Below are 9,788 nucleotides of genomic sequence, written 5' to 3'. Positions count from 1 at the left end.
AGAATGTGAAAAGTGTTCAAATGTAGTTAAAACTTGAGAAATCCGTCCGTTTTCGTCATTTGTTATCGAATCGACTTAGAGCCAGATCGTCACATTGGCCGCTCTTCTCTTTGAAACGCTTGTACTTATCGTCTGCTAAGCTATGTCGCGTGCTGCGGTATGCGGAGACACTAAAAGCACAATAGTAGAACACAGATGAATCTTCTAAGTTGATGTAATACCCAGTAAGAAGTAGTACAATTCAAGTTTTAGGTATCGATTATTTACTTTTTAGCTGGCTTTGGTGCCTTGGACATGAGCTAGGACCTCAAGATTCTGCATGAAAGGAGGACTAGCAGCCGAGTTGCACGGGAGAATGTGAAAATTGTTCATATGTAGTAAAAAACTGAGAAATCCGTCCGTTTTGGTCGTTTGTTATCGAACCTACTTAAAGCCAGATCTTCACATTGGCCGCTCTTCTCTCTAAAACGGTTGTACTTATCGTCTACAAAGCTATGTCGCGTGCTGCGATATGCGGAGACACTAAAAGCACCATAGTAGAACAGAGATGAAGCTTCTAAGTTGATGTAATAGCCAGTAAGAAGTAGTACAATTAAAGTTTTAGGTATCGGTTATTGACTTTTTACCCTTCTTTGGGCCTTGGACACGAGCTAGGAACTTAAGATTTTGCATGATGGAGGACTAGCAGCCCAGTTGCACGGGAGGATGTGAAAAGTGTTCGTATGTAGTAAAAACCTGAGAAATCCGTCCGTTTTCGTCATTTGTTATCGAATCGAATTAAAGCCAGAACGTCACATTGGCCACTCTTCCCTCTGAAACGGTTGTACTTATCGTCTGCAAAGCTATGTCGCGTGCTGCGGTATGCTGAGACACTAAAAGCACCGTAGTAGAACACAGATCAAGCTTCTAAGTTGATGTAATAGCCAGTAAGAAGTAGAACAATTGAAGTTTTAGGTATTGAATATTGATCTTTAGCTGGCTTTGGTGCCTTGGACATGCGCTAGGACCTTAAGATTCAGCACGAAAGGAGGACTAGCAGCCGAGTTGCACGGGTGAATGTGAAAAGTGTTCATATGTAGTAAAAACCTGAGAAATCCGTCCGATTTCGTCATTTGTTATCGAATCGACTTAAAGCCAGATCGTCACATTGGCCGCTCTTCTCTCTGAAACGGTTGTACTTTTCTTCTGCAAAACTATGTCGCGTGCTGCGGCATGCGGAGAATCTAAAAGAACCGTAGTAGAACAAAGATGAAGCTTCTAAGCTGATGTAATAGCCAGTAAGAAGTAGTACAATTCAAGTTTTAGGTATTGATTATTGACTTTTTAGCTGGCTTTGGTGCCTTGGACATGGGCTAGGACCTTAAGATTCTGCATTAAAGGAGGACTAGCAGCCGAGTTGCAAGGGAAAATGTGAAAAGTGTTCATATGTAGTAAAAACCTGAGAAATCGGTCCGTTTTCGTCATTTGTTATCGAATCGACTTAAAGCCAGATCGTCACATTGGCCGCTCTTCTCTCTGAAACGCTTGTACTTATCGTCTGCAAAGCTATGTCGCGTGCTGCGGTATGCGGAGACACTAAAATCACCATAGTAGAACACAGATGAAGCTTCTAAGTTGATGTAATAGCCAGTAAGAAGTAGTACAATTCAAGTTTTAGGTATCGATTATTGACTTTTTAGCTGGCTTTGGTGCCTTGGACATGAGCTAGGACATTAAGATTCTGCATGAAAGGAGGACTAGCAGCCGAGTTGCACGGAAGAATGAGAAAAGTGTTCATATGTAGTAAAAACCTGAGAAATCCGTCCGTTTTCGTCATTTGTTATCGAATCGATTTAAAGCCAGATCGTCACATTGGCCGCTCTCCTCTCTGAATCGGTTGTACTTATCGTCTGCAAAGCTATGTCACGTGCTGCGGGATCTGGGGACACTAAAATCACCACAGTAGAACACAGATGAAGCTTCTAAGTTGATGTAATAACCAGTAAGAAGTAGTCCAATTCAAGTTTTAGGTATCGATTATTGACTTTTTAGCTGGCTTTGGTGCCTTGGACATGAGCTAGGACCTTAACATTCTGTATGAAAGGAGGACTAGCAGCCGAGTTGCACGGGAGAATGTGAAAAGTGTTCATATGTAGTAAAAACCTGAGAAATCCGTCCGTTTTCGTCATTTGTTATCGAATCGACGTAAAGGCAGATCGTCACATTTTCCGCTCTTCTCTCTGAAACGGTTGTACTTATCGTCTGCAAAGCTATGTCGCGTGCTGCGGTATGCGGAGACACTAAAAGCACCATAGTAGAACACAGATGAAGCTTCTAAGTTGATGTAATAGCCAGTAAGAAGTAGTACAATTCAAGTTTTAAGTATTGATTATTGACTTTTTAGCTGGCTTTGGTGCCTTGGACATGAGCTAGGACCTTAAGATTCTGCATGAAAGAAGGACTAGCAGCCGAGTTGCACGGGAGAATGTGAAAAGTGTTCAAATGTAGTTAAAACTTGAGAAATCCGTCCGTTTTCGTCATTTGTTATCGAATCGACTTAGAGCCAGATCGTCACATTGGCCGCTCTTCTCTTTGAAACGCTTGTACTTATCGTCTGCTAAGCTATGTCGCGTGCTGCGGTATGCGGAGACACTAAAAGCACAATAGTAGAACACAGATGAATCTTCTAAGTTGATGTAATACCCAGTAAGAAGTAGTACAATTCAAGTTTTAGGTATCGATTATTTACTTTTTAGCTGGCTTTGGTGCCTTGGACATGAGCTAGGACCTCAAGATTCTGCATGAAAGGAGGACTAGCAGCCGAGTTGCACGGGAGAATGTGAAAATTGTTCATATGTAGTAAAAAACTGAGAAATCCGTCCGTTTTGGTCGTTTGTTATCGAACCTACTTAAAGCCAGATCTTCACATTGGCCGCTCTTCTCTCTAAAACGGTTGTACTTATCGTCTACAAAGCTATGTCGCGTGCTGCGATATGCGGAGACACTAAAAGCACCATAGTAGAACAGAGATGAAGCTTCTAAGTTGATGTAATAGCCAGTAAGAAGTAGTACAATTAAAGTTTTAGGTATCGGTTATTGACTTTTTACCCTTCATTGGGCCTTGGACACGAGCTAGGAACTTAAGATTTTGCATGATGGAGGACTAGCAGCCCAGTTGCACGGGAGAATGTGAAAAGTGTTCGTATGTAGTAAAAACCTGAGAAATCCGTCCGTTTTCGTCATTTGTTATCGAATCGAATTAAAGCCAGAACGTCACATTGGCCACTCTTCCCTCTGAAACGGTTGTACTTATCGTCTGCAAAGCTATGTCGCGTGCTGCGGTATGCTGAGACACTAAAAGCACCGTAGTAGAACACAGATCAAGCTTCTAAGTTGATGTAATAGCCAGTAAGAAGTAGAACAATTGAAGATTTAGGTATTGAATATTGATCTTTAGCTGGCTTTGGTGCCTTGGACATGCGCTAGGACCTTAAGATTCAGCACGAAAGGAGGACTAGCAGCCGAGTTGCACGGGTGAATGTGAAAAGTGTTCATATGTAGTAAAAACCTGAGAAATCCGTCCGATTTCGTCATTTGTTATCGAATCGACTTAAAGCCAGATCGTCACATTGGCCGCTCTTCTCTCTGAAACGGTTGTACTTTTCTTCTGCAAAACTATGTCGCGTGCTGCGGCATGCGGAGAATCTAAAAGAACCGTAGTAGAACAAAGATGAAGCTTCTAAGCTGATGTAATAGCCAGTAAGAAGTAGTACAATTCAAGTTTTAGGTATTGATTATTGACTTTTTAGCTGGCTTTGGTGCCTTGGACATGGGCTAGGACCTTAAGATTCTGCATGAAAGGAGGACTAGCAGCCGAGTTGCAAGGGAAAATGTGAAAAGTGTTCATATGTAGTAAAAACCTGAGAAATCGGTCCGTTTTCGTCATTTGTTATCGAATCGACTTAAAGCCAGATCGTCACATTGGCCGCTCTTCTCTCTAAAACGCTTGTACTTATCGTCTGCAAAGCTATGTCGCGTGCTGCGGTATGCGGAGACACTAAAATCACCATAGTAGAACACAGATGAAGCTTCTAAGTTGATGTAATAGCCAGTAAGAAGTAGTACAATTCAAGTTTTAGGTATCGATTATTGACTTTTTAGCTGGCTTTGGTGCCTTGGACATGAGCTAGGACATTAAGATTCTGCATGAAAGGAGGACTAGCAGCCGAGTTGCACGGAAGAATGAGAAAAGTGTTCATATGTAGTAAAAACCTGAGAAATCCGTCCGCTTTCGTCATTTGTTATCGAACCTACTTAAAGCCAGATCGTCACATTGGCCGCTCTTCTCTCTGAAACGGTTGTACTTATCGTCTACAAAGCTATGTCGCGTGCTGCGATATGCGGAGACACTAAAAGCACCATAGTAGAACAGAGATGAAGCTTCTAAGTTGATGTAATAGCCAGTAAGAAGTAGTACAATTAAAGTTTTAGGTATTGGTTATTGACTTTTTACCCTTCTTTGGGCCTTGGACACGAGCTAGGAACTTAAGATTTTGAATGATGGAGGACTAGCAGCCCAGTTGCACGGCAGAATGTGAAAAGTGTTCATATGTAGTAAAAACCTGAGAAATCCGTCCGTTTTCGTCATTTGTTATCGAATCGAATTAAAGCCAGAACGTCACATTGGCCACTCTTCTCTCTGAAACGGTTGTACTTATCGTCTGCAAAGCTATGTCGCGTGCTGCGGTATGCTGAGACACTAAAAGCACCATAGTAGAACACAGATCAAGCTTCTAAGTTGATGTAATAGCCAGTAAGAAGTAGAACAATTCAAGTTTTAGGTATTGAATATTGATCTTTAGCTGGCTTTGGTGCCTTGGACATGCGCTAGGACCTTAAGATTCAGCACGAAAGGAGGACTAGCAGCCGAGTTGCACGGGTGAATGTGAAAAGTGTTCATATGTAGTAAAAACCTGAGAAATCCGTCCGATTTCGTCATTTGTTATCGAATCGACTTAAAGCCAGATCGTCACATTGGCCGCTCTTCTCTCTGAAACGGTTGTACTTTTCTTCTGCAAAACTATGTCGCGTGCTGCGGCTTGCGGAGAATCTAAAAGAACCGTAGTAGAACAAAGATGAAGCTTCTAAGCTGATGTAATAGCCAGTAAGAAGTAGTACAATTCAAGTTTTAGGTATTGATTATTGACTTTTTAGCTGGCTTTGGTGCCTTGGACATGGGCTAGGACCTTAAGATTCTGCATGAAAGGAGGACTAGCTGCCGAGTTGCATGGGAGAATGTGAAAAGTGTTCATATGTAGTAAAAACCTGAGAAATCGGTCCGTTTTCGTCATTTGCTATCGAATCGACTTAAAGCCTGATCGTCACATTGGCCGCTCTACTCTCTGAAACGGTTGTACGTATCGTCTGCAAAGCTATGTCGCGTGCTGCGGTATGCGGAGACACTACAATCACCATAGTAGAACACAGATGAAACTTCTAAGTTGATGTAATAGCCAGTAAGAAGTAGTACAACTCAAGTTTTACGTATCGATTATTGACTTTTTAGCTGGCTTTGGTGCCTTGGACATGAGCTAGGACCTTACGATTCTGCATGAAAGGAGGACTAGCAGCCGAGTTGCACGGGAGAATGTGAAAAGTGTTCATATGTAGTAAAAACCTGAGAAATCCGTCCACTTCCGTCATTTGTTATCGAATCGACTTAAAGCCAGGTCGTCACATTGGCCGCTCTTCTCCCTGAAACGGTTGTACTTATCGTCTGCAAAGCTATGTCGCGTGCTGCGGTATGCGGAGACACTAAAAGCACCATAGTAGAACAAGGATGAAGCTACTAAGATGATGTAATAGCCAGTAAGAAATAGTACAATTCAAGTTTTGGATATCGTTATTGACTTTTTAGCTGGCTTTGGTGACTTGGACATGAGCTAGGACCTTAAGATTCAGCATGAAAGGAGGAGTAGCAGCCGAGTTGCATGGGAGAATGTGAAAAGTGTTCATATGCAGTAAAAACCTGAGACATCCGTCCGTTTTCGTCATTTATTATCGAATCGAATTAAAGCCAGATCGTCACATTGGCCGCTCTTCTCACTGAAACGGTTGTACTTATCGTCTGCAAAGTTATGTCACGTGCTGCGGTATGCGGAGACACTAAAATCACCACAGTCGAACACAGATGAAGCTTCTAAGTTGATGTAATATCCAGTAAGAAGTAGTACAATTCGAGTTTTAGGTATCGATTATTGACTTTTTAGCTGGCTTTGGTGCCTTGGACATGAGCTAGGACCTTAAGATTCTGCATGAAAGGAGGACTAGCAGCCGAGTTGCACGGGAGAATGTGAAAAGTGTTCATATGTAGTTAAAACCTGAGAAAACCGTCCGTTTTCGTCATTTGTTATCCAATCGACTTAAAGCCAGATCGTCACATTGGCCGCTCTTCTCTCTGAAACGCTTGTACCTATCGTCTGCAAAGCTATGTCGCGTGCTGCGGTATGCGGAGACACTAAAATCACCATAGTAGAACACAGATGAAGCTTTCAAGTTGATGTAATAGCCAGTAAGAAGTAATCCAATTCAAGATTTAGGTATCGATTATTGACTTTTTAGCTGGGTTTGGTGCCTTGGACATGAGCTAGGACCTTACGATTCTGCATGAAAGGAGGACCAGCAGCTGAGTTGCACGGGAGAATGTGAAAAGTGTTCATATGTAATAAAAACCTTAAAAATCCGTCCGTTTTCGTCATTTGTTATCGAATCGGCTTAAAGCCAGATCGTCACATTGGCCGCTCTTCTCTCTGAAACGGTTGTACTTACCGTCTGCAAAGCTATGTCGCGTGCTGCGGTATGTGGAGACACTAAAAGCACCATAGTAGAACACAGATGAAGCTTCTATGTTGATGTAATAGCCAGTAAGAAGTAGTACAATTCAAGTTTTAGGTATCGATTATTGACTTTTTAGCTGGCTTTGGTGCCTTGGACATGAGCTAGCACCTTAAGATTCTGCATGAAAGGAGGACTAGCAGCCGAGTTGCATGGGAGAATGTGAAAAGTGTTCATATGTAGTAAAAACCTAAGAAATCCGTCCGTTTTCGTCATTTGTTATCGAATCGACTTAAAGCCAGATCGTCACATTGGCCGCTCTTCTCTCTGAAACGCTTGTACTTATCGTCTGCAAAGCCATGTCGCGTACTGCGGTATGCGGAGACAGTAAAATCACCATAGTAGAACACAGATGAAGCTTCTAAGTTGATGTAATAGCCAGTAAGAAGTAGTACAATTCAAGTTTTAGGTATCGATTATTGACTTTTTAACTGGCTTTGGTGCCGTGAACATGAGCTAGGACCTTAACATTCTGCATGAAAGGAGGACTAGCAGCCGAGTTACACGGGAGAATGTGAAAACTGTTCATATGTAATAAAAACCTTAGAAATCCGTCCGTTTTCGTCTTATGTTATCGAATCGACTTAAAGCCAGATCGTCACATTGGCCGCTCTTCTCATTGAAACGGTTGTACTTATCGTCTGCAAAGCTATGTCGCGTGCTGCGGTATGTGGAGAGAGTAAAAGCACCATAGTAGAACACAGATGAAGCATCTAAGTTGATGTAATAGCCAGTAAGAAGTAGTACAATTCAAGTTTTAGGTATCGATTATTGACTTTTTAGCTGGCTTTGGTGCCTTGGACATGAGCTAGGACCTTAAGATTCAGCATGAAAGGAGGACTAGCAGCCGAGTTGCACGGGAGAATGTAAAAAGTGTTCATATGTTGTAAAAACCTGAGAAATCCGTCCGTTTTCGTCATTTGTTAGCGAATCGACTTAAAGCCAGATCGACACATTGGCCGCTCTTCTCTCTGAAACGGTTGTACTTATCGTCTACAAAGTTATGTCTCGTGCTGCGGTATGCGGACACACTAAAAGCACCATAGTAGAACACAGACGAACAATCTAAGTTGATGTAATAGCCAGTAAGAAGTAGTACAATTCAAGTTTTAGGTATCGATTATTGACTTTTTAGCTGGCTTTGGTGCCTTGGACATGAGCTAGGACTTTAAGATTCTGCATAAAAGGAGGACTAGCAGCCGAGTTGCACGGGAGAATGTGAAAAGTGTTCATATCTAGTAAAAACCTGAGACATCCGTCCGTTTTCGTCATTTGTTATCGAATCGACTTAAAGCCAGATCGTCACATTGGCCGCTCTTCTCTCTGAAACGGTTGTACTTATAGTCTGCAAAGCTATGTCGCGTGCTGCGGTATGTGGAAACACTAAAAGCACCATAGTAGAACACAGATGAAGCTTCTAAGTTGATGTAATAGCCAGTAAGAAATAGTACAATTCAAGTTTTAGGTATCGATTATTGACTTTTTAGCTGGCTTTGGTGCCTTGGACATGAGCTAGGACCTTAAGATTCTGCATGAAAGGAGGACTAGCAGCCGAGTTGCATGGGAGAATGTGAAAAGTGTTCATATGTAGTAAAAACCTAAGAAATCCGTCCGTTTTCGTCATTTGTTATCGAATCGACTTAAAGCCAGATCGTCACATTGGCCGCTCTTCTCTCTGAAACGCTAGTACTTATCGTCTGCAAAGCTTTGTCGCGTACTGCGGTACGCGGAGACACTGAAATCACCATAGTAGAACACAGATGAAGCTTCTAAGTTGATGTAATAGCCAGTAAGAAGTAGTACAAGTTTTAGGTATCGATTATTGACTTTTTAGCTGGCTTTGGTGCCTTGAACATGAGCTAGGACCTTAACATTCTGCATGAAAGGAGGACTAGCAGCCGAGTTACACGGGAGAATGTGAAAACTGTTTATATGTAATAAAAACCTTAGAAATCCGTCCGTTTTCGTCATTTGTTATCGAATCGACTTAAAGCCAGATCGTCACATTGGCCGCTCTTCTCTCTGAAACGGTTGTACTTTTCTTCTGCAAAACTATGTCGCGTGCTGCGGCATGCGGAGAATCTAAAAGAACCGTAGTAGAACAAAGATGAAGCTTCTAAGCTGATGTAATAGCCAGTAAGAAGTAGTACAATTCAAGTTTTAGGTATTGATTATTGACTTTTTAGCTGGCTTTGGTGCCTTGGACATGGGCTAGGACCTTAAGATTCTGCATGAAAGGAGGACTAGCAGCCGAGTTGCAAGGGAAAATGTGAAAAGTATTCATATGTAGTAAAAACCTGAGAAATCGGTCCGTTTTCGTCATTTGTTATCGAATCGACTTAAAGCCAGATCGTCACATTGGCCGCTCTTCTCTCTGAAACGCTTGTACTTATCGTCTGCAAAGCTATGTCGCGTGCTGCGGTATGCGGAGACACTAAAATCACCATAGTAGAACACAGATGAAGCTTCTAAGTTGATGTAATAGCCAGTAAGAAGTAGTACAATTCAAGTTTTAGGTATCGATTATTGACTTTTTAGCTGGCTTTGGTGCCTTGGACATGAGCTAGGACATTAAGATTCTGCATGAAAGGAGGACTAGCAGCCGAGTTGCACGGAAGAATGAGAAAAGTGTTCATATGTAGTAAAAACCTGAGAAATCCGTCCGCTTTCGTCATTTGTTATCGAACCTACTTAAAGCCAGATCGTCACATTGGCCGCTCTTCTCTCTGAAACGGTTGTACTTATCGTCTACAAAGCTATGTCGCGTGCTGCGATATGCGGAGACACTAAAAGCACCATAGTAGAACAGAGATGAAGCTTCTAAGTTGATGTAATAGCCAGTAAGAAGTAGTACAATTAAAGTTTTAGGTATCGGTTATTGACTTTTTACCCTTCTTTGGGCCTTGGACACGAGC

The sequence above is a fragment of the Schistocerca gregaria genome, unplaced genomic scaffold (assembly GCF_023897955.1).
Source record: "Schistocerca gregaria isolate iqSchGreg1 unplaced genomic scaffold, iqSchGreg1.2 ptg000422l, whole genome shotgun sequence".
NCBI classification, from domain to species: domain Eukaryota; kingdom Metazoa; phylum Arthropoda; class Insecta; order Orthoptera; family Acrididae; genus Schistocerca; species Schistocerca gregaria.
This window is presented reverse-complemented; position numbering follows the sequence as displayed.